General features: G+C 45.7%; 1 long non-coding RNA gene across 1 annotated transcript; it reads right to left on the bottom strand.

The window, feature by feature from the left end:
- Positions 1-5,548: 5,548 nt before the first annotated feature.
- LOC309343685 lies at positions 5,549-7,552 on the bottom strand. The gene is made up of 2 exons (XR_014157369.1): positions 7,285-7,552; positions 5,549-6,816 (listed from the first exon to the last, which is right to left on the bottom strand). It is a non-coding gene; the product is annotated as an uncharacterized lncRNA (long non-coding RNA).
- Positions 7,553-11,582: the final 4,030 nt, after the last annotated feature.

Here is an 11,582-nt window from a genome sequence, read left to right as displayed (position 1 = left end):
TCAAGCAAGCATTGTGAAAGATATATAGAGGGGGAAGGGCACTGGAGGAACTAGCACAGTTCTTTCGGGGGTGTGTGCTCTGAGTTGTGATATTCTGATTATGTTACAGGAATACGGCTGGTGTCCTAAGGAGAGTCTCTTATAAAAGCAACTGTAAATAGAATTTCCTGGTGCACAGCTGCGGGAAGGAAATGGAGAGGGGGAGAGAAGGGCTTGTGGAAGACGCAGAGGGAGAGTGAAGGAGAATGATACTGTGCTCCAGGGCAGCAAAAAATAATTCTAACTGAAAAACAGTAGTATTTTCAAAAGTGATCAAAGTGGGGGACTGAGTTTTCTCCATAACATGACATAGGGCTCATCCAGTCTTCCGCTTGTGGTGCCACTTTCTCCTGGGAGAACCCGATCTTTACTGCTGAATCAGAGGAAATGCCAATCCAGTTTTCTGTGGATTGACATTTGCTCTGATTCAGCGCTAACGAGCGGGTTTCCCTGGGGAAAGCAGCGGGGCAAACAGAAAACTGCTCTGCCCCATGCTCAGAAAGCAAGGGGCAAGTGGGAAACTGCTCAGATTCCTGTTTTTCTAGATGTGGGAGAAGTGGAAGTGTTAACCTAACCATAGAAACAAGTCCCACTGGATGCAGTGAGACTTTGCACTAAGTGTGCTTAGGCTGGCAGTCTAGGAGTCTGAAAGTTAACAATAGTTTCTCAGTTTCAAATGGTAAAAGAGAGCCAGTGTAGCCTGCGGTATGCCCCCTCAATTCTTTTGTCCCATTTATCATCCATGACAAACAAGTTTTGCAGGGTTTTGAAGCACTATGAAAAGTTAGTAAAACCTGTTTGGCCACGGGTGGTAGCATGCCTACAACATGAGCAGTGATGGTTCTGACATATCTCCTTCAACCCTTTGGGAAACGGCTGCCAGGGTCTGGTCTCAATAAAAACAATCTATAATCTTTTCTACCAGTAGACAAATCAATATTGGGGAGAGGAATTCTAGCCTAGCCTTCTTCTCCCTGATAAGCTAGTTTTAGGTGTGCATAGATTGCCCCCCACCACAACCCCAGCAGCATTGATTCATGCTATTTCCCAACTGTAGTGGGAATGGGCAGGTGTTTGTTTTTTTATGTCTACTGATTGTGTAAACTAGCTCGTACATACATGTTAATAAGGCATGAACAAGCAAAATGCACATACTGGGAGGTATTCGGCTGAGTTTTACTCAGCATAGAACCATTGAAATTAATGAAATTTATTAATATCATGAAATTTTATTGCTTAAAAACAAAACATCAGCAATCCCAGACCAGAGCCAAAGTGTAAGTAAATGTGTGATTAATTAATGATGAAACAAATAATCCTTCCTGAAATCAATGACTAAGTTAGATCCATTAATTTCAGTTGTCTCCTCTGGTTAAAACTTTGTTAAGTACCACTCACTGCCCTTGATACACAGTTTCTCAAATCTCTCCTACTGCTGTAGTATGAATTCATGAGGATGTGAATTTACTCAGAAGGTGATAGCAGTTAGAGCTGTATTCATCCTAGGTGAACGTACTGTCACCACAATGATTTCTTCCTACACAGTGAAGTGTTCTCCCGTTTCTTTCCTTTGTGCACCCCCAGCAGTTCCTCCAACCCTCCAGAGCATATTTGAAGATGGCTCAAGGGGAGGATGGGGGAAATATCACTGTGCTGGCACTTTCCCTTCAACTGGTGCAAGAATTTCTTTGACTATCACCCTTATCTTTGGCAGAACTTACAAAGTGGTGTGTGTGTGTATAAGAGAGACAGCGGGGGGGGGGGCTACAATCAGTCATTTTTTCTTCATAGCAGGTGATACAACTGCAAACTGACAGCTAGTTCATGGGATTTAGCTATGTCCACATAGAGCAGGATTGTCTGCTCTGACTGGTAGCATCTCTCCAGAGTCCCAAGCCTTTCCCATCACCTTCTACTACTTGGTCCTTTTTTCTTTTCTATGTTTACAAGAGTTGCCAGGGCTTGAATCAGGGACCTTAAGCACTTCATAATAACATTTCTTCTCTCTCATCACAGAGATATAGACTACCACATTGGCCAATGAGGGCAGAAATTGCTGTTTTGCATTTCCTCGCTTTTGGGCAATTAAACATTCTCATGCCTTAATAGTTCAGCAATGAGATTTCCTGGAGGGACCTCTTTGAAAATGGAGATGGGGCCCTCTTTATCCCTCAAAGTAGCCTAAGCAAGTTCAGCTGCCACATTTGCCGTTGCCTCCACATCCTTCTGTTGCCCCTGGACATGTGTGTACACCATACACTTAAAGTGTGCGACTTACTCGAAATAATTCTATGATCCTACAAATTGTAGTTTAAGGGTGTGGCAGCTGGGGAGGAGTTGAACTACAGTTTCCATGAGTCATGTAGGAAACAGCCACTATAGATGTATTTTGTTTGGACTTACTTTATCTCTTCTCAAGAAATGAAGCTGAACTTGCTTTCTACTTCATTACAGGTGGGAGCTACAATTGGCCTTATAAAACCACATTTCTTATTTTCAGCTAAAACAACACTGAGCAAAGCTGTTTCTGGTCTCTTCATTTCTGGTCCTGCTATGCTGACATCAGAAAAGAAACTCCTTGCATCAGCTTTTTTCCTGAGTGCTTCCTCTGCCGAAACACCACACACCTGCTTCTTCTGTTACTGCTTATCTAGATGATCAGTAAAAGCATGCTTCAAGGAGAGAACACTAAAGCATGATCCCTAGTTCACATATGATAGATGGTGGTGGGTGCAGGGAATAGCCACACTGTTGCTTGCTCCCTTTCTTGGGTTTTTATTTTTTAAGCTATCCTGGTAGTTGTATACTTTTGCATAACAGAGACCACACAGGTTGGAAAACTTAAATGTACATATATATTGTTAAATGTGAAATGTTTGCAGAATGAAACAATACTGAGGGAAAGTTGGTAACTGGTCGCCAAATGGTACAGGCATGCAAACTACCACTTTCTGAGGCTGGGCAGCTGAATTCCTAACTTGAAAGGAGATATCTGGTACCTTCTGTAACAGATTTTCAAGGCCAGAGCCACTTTCATCTTACAGCAGGCTGCTGCCTAGATCCCCACAATCAATTATATATTCTATTACAGTGGTACCTCGGGTTAAGTACTTAATTTGTTCCGGAGGTCCGTTCTTAACCTGAAACTGCTCTTAACCTGAAGCACCACTTTAGCTAATGGGGCCTCCTGCTGCTGCCGCGACGCTGGAGCACGATTTCTGTTCTCATCCTGAAGCAAAGTTCTTAACCCAAGGTATTATTTCTGGGTTAGCGGAGTCTGTAACCTGAAGCGTATGTAACCTGAAGCGTATGTAACCTGAAGCGTATGTAACCCGAGGTACCACTGTACATATTTTGGAAAGTTGTTTGTTTGGACACCTCTTAAGATATCATAACCAAATTTTGCATGGTTCCTGAGATCAAGGAGCAGGTTTTTGTCCATGTTTGGATACAGTTAGATGCTGTTATGATGGACTGAACATTTTGCAATTGCACTGTCAGTGATTTTAACCACAGATTTCAAAACACCACTGATTTGGGTGAGGGGAGCAGTGTTCTTAGAATTCCCAAGCAACACCAGGTACAAGGCTGCTAGTTTGAGACAGACAGAAGAAAACTTAATGTGGTAAAAGTTTTTAAGGACCTACATTTCCTTAGCTGGATTTTCCTTCATTCCTTTGTGTGTGTGATAAAAGTAGAGAAACTTAGAAAGTACTTTGGAGGTGTTCTAGTCCAGCGCCCTGCTCAGTGCTGGATGCCTCAGTTGTCAAAGGCCAGGGAAAGAATCTTAAGAGTTGGAAGGGACCCTGAGGATCATCTAGTCCAACAACCTGCAATGCAGGAATATGCAACTGTAACGGAAGTGGATCAAAACTGTGACTTTGACATTATCAGCACCTTGCTCTATCCATGCAACAACAGGAGCCCTGATAAATGATCATGCAGTCTTTACTCAAGTTCATCTAATGAAGGTGAGTCTACCAAGCCCGTCTGCTTCACTGTCAGACAGCTCCTACTGTTAAGACATTTCTCCTAATGATTTGCCGAAAGCTGCCTCTTTGCAATTTTGGTGCATTAGTTCTACCCTATCCTCTGGAACAACAGAGAACAGGTTTGCTCTTTCTATTGTGTGACGGCCTTTTGGATATTTGAAAACAACTCTCATGTCTCTGCTTAATTTTCTCCAGACTAAACATACTCAGTTCCATACCTGCACACTGAGGACAGCTCTTTTATGTATCTGAAGAAGTGGTCTCTTGTGCATAAAGGCTTAAGCCACAGTAAATCTGTCAGTCTTTAGTGTGCCATAAAACTCTTTTGTGTGTTTGCTGTAGCCTGCCTTATCCTCTGGAACAATTCAAGGTGTGGCTGATGATCAAACTGTTCCTTTCTGGCTTTCTGCCCTGCAGAAAAGGTAGCCAGAAATCAGTGTGTGGGAGAAAGTGGGAGAAATATTTTTCTTCCTCCCATGCCCCGTTCTCTGCCTTTCCACCATCTACAATGGTTCTGATCCTTGGCAAGCTTGCTTAGCTTCCCAGTAGTATTCAGAATGGTAAAGAATAGCAGCAAAGTCAAAGAAGAGCGGCAGACAGGAGAGCAATACTACTGGGGTAACAGTTAACTTACACTTGGCTACCACCTCAAAGTCTGGAGACAATAAAGGGCGAAGGAGTAGTCAAGTATACCTCAGCACCACACTTGATAGTGCAGAAGTAGAGCATTGAGGTGTAGGGCCTAGGAAGAGATGAGTGAGTCTCCTGGGGCAGAGCAATCCATAGGAGAGGGGTACCATGGCTGAGAAGGCATGCTCACTACTCACAGCTCACCTAAATTCATAGGGCAGGGCATGTGGTGAAGGATACTGTACCAGAGTGACTTTACCTGTGGAGGCCAATAGTAAAATTTTAATTTGCTTATATATGCTGCTCCCCACTTTCCAACATTGAAATAAGTCCAGGGCAGGGGCAGTTGTACATAACTTCCTTTGAATGAGAGGGTACACCAGAGACTTAAAAGTGCCTTTGTAATATTTGTATTTAAAATTATAAAAGCAGAACCTATTGTAACTGGGCTTCTAAAAAGCAGAACCACAACTGCTAATCCTGTTTCAGATTTTTAAAGAGCAACTGCACCCCAAGGATATAGCCAACTCCAGCTATAAAAACTTCCATCTCTGCCTCCCAAGTCTGCAAACTGCTTCATGTCCCCTCCCCCAATTTCAAATTCTGAGGTGGTTAAGGAACTATTCAGACCTTCTATGAAGTCTTTGCTCCTACATCAAATGATATTTTAAGCAACACCATAGTATTAGGCACATTCACAATAAATCCTATTTCTCATTACACCTCCTAAGTCTAATGAAACAATTTCACCTAAGGTGACATACATATTTAAAACTTTTATGAGCATGTCACTTGGATTAATGAGATTTCCTTCCCAAACAGGCCACTATCAATTGCCTCAGATGAAAATCCAGACTTTCATTCGTGCCACAATTTGCAGGCACAGGTTGTTTTTCATGCCGCTTTCCCCGAAAAAACCCGTTGTTTATCACTGAATCGGAACAAATGTCAATCCACGGAAAACCCAATTGACATTTGTTCCATTTCATAGGTAAAAAGTGGTTTTTCCTAGCAGGGCCAAAAGAAAAACCATAAACACCACTCGGACCCACTCATACATGCGTCCTTTAAAGATGGGTGGGGTATAAATAATAAATTATTATTATTATATTATTATATTTCAAATCAAAGGTGCTCCTTTATTTCTATGCTTTGGTGCCTCTGCTATTTTCCTAGTCTTGTCCTATTGCCATTAACTCCATGAAATCTAGAATTCTAGATACGATGGTTTGCCCATACTATGTCGTTTTCGTTCTCAGAAACTGCTTTTAGAAAGATCAGAGGTAAAAGCCCAATATTTCTTTTCTAACTGACATTTTGATTTGCAGGGAGTCACTAATGCAGCCACATCGTGTAGGTAGTTCTTCAAATATGTTTCCCTTATCCCGAATAGCTTGGTTGGGGATACCCTGAAAGGTGGCAAAATGTAGAACTCTCTCCTTTCCCAGTTAAGGATAATGTAATGAAGGTGTCTGTGTGTGCAGAGGAACTGACAGAGGAAGAGAGATGGGAAGCCGAGTTTAGTCTCTTAAGTGTCTTGGGGTGCTAGGTGTCTCCCAGAAGATCTGCTGTGGGAGCAGCGGACTGTGACTTCATTAGAGTGCCTAAGCTATGTCTCCACCCACACTCAACCTGTATATGTATGTAAATAAATGCAAAGATTACAAAACACTAATAAGCCTCCAGTGACATCTTTCCACAGGGAATCAGACTTGGGTAAGCACCATGGCCTAGAAATTTCTTGCCATTTACAGAAGTGGAGTGAGCGTTCACAGTACTGTATTAAGTAGCAGTAAATTGCCGCTGTGTATGTGTCAGCTACTTCTGTGTCCTGTTGCCTGTGCTTTTAACAGGGTGAGGAGAAGAGTTGGGAAGTATTTGTCAATTTTAGTTCTCTCGGATTCTCATTTTTCTTTTCTTAAATTCAGTTTTCCACATTTCTGCAGCAATTTTGTCTGTGTTTCAGTTCCTGTGTTTCAATTCGTGTAGTGTTAATTTCAGGAAGTGTGGATTTGATACTTGCTTTTAAATCTGAACTGATTCCGATTTCTCCCTGATCCCTAGGAGGGGAAGCATGTGGCTTTCCAGGCAGGCCTAAATCCAGCCCCCTCTCTTTTATATATATATAGAAATTAGCCAGTGGTCTTAGGCTGATCTAAACTGCACACGGCACAGTAATGTTAATGAATATGAAGATCTAACGCCACTACTTTCCTAACATACCAGTACATCATCCTAACGAGGTTTCTTTTTCGTCTGAAATTATTTAATATTATAGAACACATGGACGTATAAAGCTGCTTTACATTAACTTAGACCACTGGTCCATCCAGGTCAGTACTGTCAGCATTGTCAGCAGCTGCTCACCAGGGTTTAAGGCAGCAGCAGCAGCCTTCTTTATCCTTAACTGGGGACATGGGCATAGCTAGGGCAGCTGCCCCCCTAAATCAAGTAAATAAATTTTAATAAAATCTCGGTTCTACACCCCCCCCCAAATAAATAAATCCAGGTTATACCCAGGACTGGGGATGCTGGGGATTGAACCTGGCACCTGCTGCATGCAAAGCAGATGCTCATATACCCCCTTGAGTTCAGTGGGGCTTATTCCACGGAGTAAGAGCACCTTCAATGGATTGCAATAGCCTCAGTGGTGCCTTCAACACCGCGACCAGATGCAGAAAGTCCCTGGCCCTGTTTGCATCCGCCTGTCCGGTGTCGGAGACGGGCGTCCACTTCTCGCTCCCGCTGGAGGGACTTTCCGCCCTGAGACGGCCGTTTCCACGGAAGAACCCGCTGCCACTCGACGACCACCGGGGCGGGAGGTAGCAACCACAGGGTCGGCCTCCTTTGCTGACGAGAGAGAACCTTCTCTCCTCGGGGGGCGGGAACGGGCTTGGTCCGTCGTCGTGGCGATATGCTAATACCTCCCTCGCGCCTCTGACTGGCCAACGGGGGTGGCGATGCGCGGTGACGCCAGGCCCAGCGCGAGTGACGCGCGCGAGAGGGTGGGCGGGGACGAAAAAAAAAAAAAGAAGAGAGAGAGAGATTGCTGTGGTTGTCGGGCCGGGTTGGGGTTTCTCATGACAAAAGTTCTGCGCCGAGGGCGGCCGGGGAGCGCGCGCCCTTCGTGGCCGGCAGGTGAGGTGGCGGGGGAAGCGGGCGGCGTTTCTAGGGCGGAGAAGGGACGGGGGGAGTTCTGTGTGGCGCCTCGCGAGACGGGGGCTTGGCGGGGGGGGGGGTTGTCGGTGCCCTGGGGCATCTGCCGAGGCCTGTCCGCCTCCGGGGTGCCCAGTGGCCGCTGCTCCAGGTCGGCTGCAGCTGAGCTTGGCCCCGTTGCCTGGCTGCGTGCCTTGCCCGGTGTCACCAGCACCCCCCTTCCCCCTCTCAGGCTTTGGGGGGGGAAGGATGGAGGCACACGGCACAGGACAGCTGGTGCTCCCTTGCCCCTTCCTCCCGTCCCCCACCCCCTTGGAAGGAGGGGGGAAGAAAACAAAAGAGGAAAACCTGCGTCTTAGCTTTTCCTTCCCTTCTCTCCAGCCCAGTTCTAGGTTATGCTACTCCCTGGGCAACTCGCCCCCAACAACAAACCCCCATTCTCCAAAATCCACCACCCCACCCACCAAAGCGAGTGGCGGATCGGGCGTGCTTGTAGCGTGCTGTGGAGGATCGGGCCCCGTGGCGTTGCATGATCCGCTGCTTCCTCTCCTTGCTTGCTTGCTTGCCCTCTTCCCTCTCTCTGGGCTTTGGAAGTTGAGAGGGTGAGGATTGGACTTGCGGGGCCCAGTCCCCTTTGCCTGGTGTGTCCCCCAAGGGAGTGGCAGCAGTATCCCCTCCTCACCCTTTCCCCTTCCCATTCAGAGGCAGATGGCAAAAGGGCAGCTGATGCTACTACCTTTCCCAGCAAAGTAGGGAAGTGAGTGGCAGTGGCGGGGACCGGCTGACGCTGCCTGTAGGGAGGTGCAATGATAAAGGGCTGGGCACATCACCCAGTCAAAGAGTGAAGGTAGCTGCTGTTGCCTTTGCCCACTCTCCTCTGTAGATGGCACTGCAGAGAGAAGTTGAGCCAGCTGAGATGCCCAGAGAAAAAAGTGGCTATCCTGGCAGGAGTTGCTTGCCTACTGTGTTGGGAAGGAGGAGGCTCTGCAACACTTTCTGAGCTATCACCTCAACCCTCTTGCCCTCTCTAGGGAGTGCAGTACTGTAGGTTTTACCCAGTCCTCACTACTTGGGAACCCAGAATGGTTAAAGTCAGCTGGCCCTGCATGGAATTGTTGCCTTATCCTCTCTCTCTGGGTGGCACGTCAATGGGAATTGGGGCCAGGGACTCCAATCCTTATTTCCCCTATTGTGGTGACAAGAGGGACAATGAGAAAAGAACAAACAAGCTGAGGGGGGCAGCTTATCCCCCCCCCCCGTGGCACCATGAAGACCAGTCCTTCCTAGCATGCTGCCCAGAGAGAGCAACCATGATGTGCTGGCAAACAGACATACTATTAAGCCACAGAGGAGAAAAACTCCAAAGAACAGCTGTGAACAAAAGTGATAGAAAGAGACAGAATGGTAGATTTGTGCTTCACTCTGTTCTTATCCTGATATAGTTTTATCTTAGCCTGATATTCAAGATAAATTTAGAGTACTGAGTGGACTAAATAAAATACATTCCTGATTATGATATTTGATTCTAAATAACTTTTTTATGGAAAGAGATGTTTTAAAAGAACATTAGTTATTGCCCTTTATTATTTGACAGTTGGAATAGTGATAAAATTATCCTTGCTAAAGTTCTTCAGGGATAGCTCTGCCGGTAGATCATGAGACTCTTAATCTCAGGGTTGTGGGTTTAAGCCCCATGTTGGGTGAAATATTCCTTCATGGCAGGGGGTTGGATTCGATGATCCTTGTGGTACCTTCCAACTCTGCAATTCTATGATGTTAAAAAGGTTTTGAAGAAAATGCTGTCGTCTTTGATAGTTGCTGCTTTCTGAAATTTATTAAAGTAAAAGGTTCATATTTGTCATGGTGTAGAGTCTTTCAAAATGCTCTGGTTTGCTTCTGGTTTTGGTGCTTATCTTGTGAAAAATCCCTAAACCAAAAATGGTGAAGCTCCCATCTGTGGGCCAAACTGGGCCCAGCACAGAGTCCCAGACCCAGTTTGGTCCTTGAGGACAGTTCCAAACCACCCACACCTGGCCTATATGTGACATTAGGTGTTGGGCTGGTCCTGTTAAATCTGTCAAAGTTGGCCTGCAGGTTGGCGAAAAAGGTTCCCCACCCTTGCCCAAAGCCTTTATTAAAGTTGAGACAGATTCACATGATGCTTGGTGTTTGTTCAGATTTACAATGTGTCCATGATACTTATCTGTTACATCATGCAAAATTAGCATGGGGAGGAAAGCTATAAGGCAGGCTGGACAGCAATGTGATAATGCTAGCCTTAACACAGCATCAGTCAGTCCCCCAAAGGAACAGCAGACTTCTGATACTATTTCTTACGAGACAGCTGCAAGGACTCAACTGCCTCTTTTCCTGGATATATTTAAACTACTACAGTCATACCTCGTGTTGTGTTAGGTTCATGTTGCGTCTTTTTGGCTTGTGAATGCGGCAAACCTGGAAGTGTATACTTCCGAGTTTTGCCACACATGCACATGCAGAAGTGCTCTATTGCGCTCCGCGCTTGCACAGAAACGCTGCTCTAGTTGCAGACTTTTTGGGGTGTGAACGACACCCTGGAACGGATTGTGTCCACAACTAGAGGTACCACTATATACCTAACTTTTCGGTTCCCACACGGGAACATGGGATGTGATTCAAACATTTTAGTGGCTTTGTGGTAGCCATCAAAACAAATTGAGCAAATCTCTTAAAAGTTTTTTAGCTACACAAGAGCTGGACGGGAGGATCTGTGGGCCTTCCAAATCAACCCCATCCAGCATGGTCAGTGATCAAAGACAGTGGGAGTTATAGTCCAAAAGTGTTTGGTAGACTAACAAGTTTCCCACTCCTGGCCTAGTAAGAAGGTCATTCTGAAGCTTTGCATGACAGAAAATACCACTAACAGGAACCATATTTTGAAATGAGCAATGAAGGGCCAGCGTCATTGTCTGAAACTTATCACAAGGGAGTGAGTCAGTGGACAAGGTCAAAGGGTTCTTTAACTTCTTTCTCCCCAGCATCAACAGTGAATGCTCAAAACCTCTCCTTAATATGCACCGTAGCTCATTCTGTCCATGAGCTAAGACAATGGAAAACAACATTGAGCACTGAGGGATAGAAAACGCATATAAACTTTGGTTTTGTTCACAATTTGGGAGGTGTAGGGCAAGGGTCCTTGTTTTCTCTCTTGTGATAAGAGGGGACCCATACTTTATGTTTACTTCTAGGTATTTTTATATTTCTTTTGTCTCTCTAAGGAGCTGAGAACATACTTCTCTCCTCTCCTGTTCTATCCTAATAACAATCCTGTGAGACAGCTGAAACTTAGAGTTGTGTGAGTAGAGTTCAGAGCTAACAAGTGACCTTCACTGATGAACAGGGAATTGAGGCCACATTTCCTAGGTCTTATTCTGACACTTGACTATTACCTGCTTCACCACACTTGAAATGTTCCCTCAGTCTCCTCTCCTCGCCCCTCTCCTTGGAAGTCATCTGGCTTCCGCAGCTGCTGCCCCTGGTCTCTGAGGTGCTCCCCTGCCCCAAAGAGAGGTGCCTCTTCACACTGCCCCACAGGGGCCTGGGAAGCACCCCCTGGCCAGCCCCAGAGGCACCATTCACCTCGGGAGCTTGTAGCCAGGGCTGCTGCAACAAACAGCCACACATGCCTTTGGGTGGCATAGATGTAAGAGGGAATCAAAGGAGGGAATAAAGGAAAGAGGGACAGTGTTGCCTGTGGCACCCTGACCATCATTCAGGGCACCCCAG

Source organism: Podarcis erhardii, assembly GCF_964252035.2.
Source record: "Podarcis erhardii genome assembly, chromosome: 6".
Taxonomy (NCBI): Eukaryota; Metazoa; Chordata; class Lepidosauria; order Squamata; family Lacertidae; genus Podarcis; species Podarcis erhardii.
The sequence above is the reverse complement of the archived record's forward strand: the minus strand, read 5'-3'. Positions and strand labels throughout refer to the sequence as shown.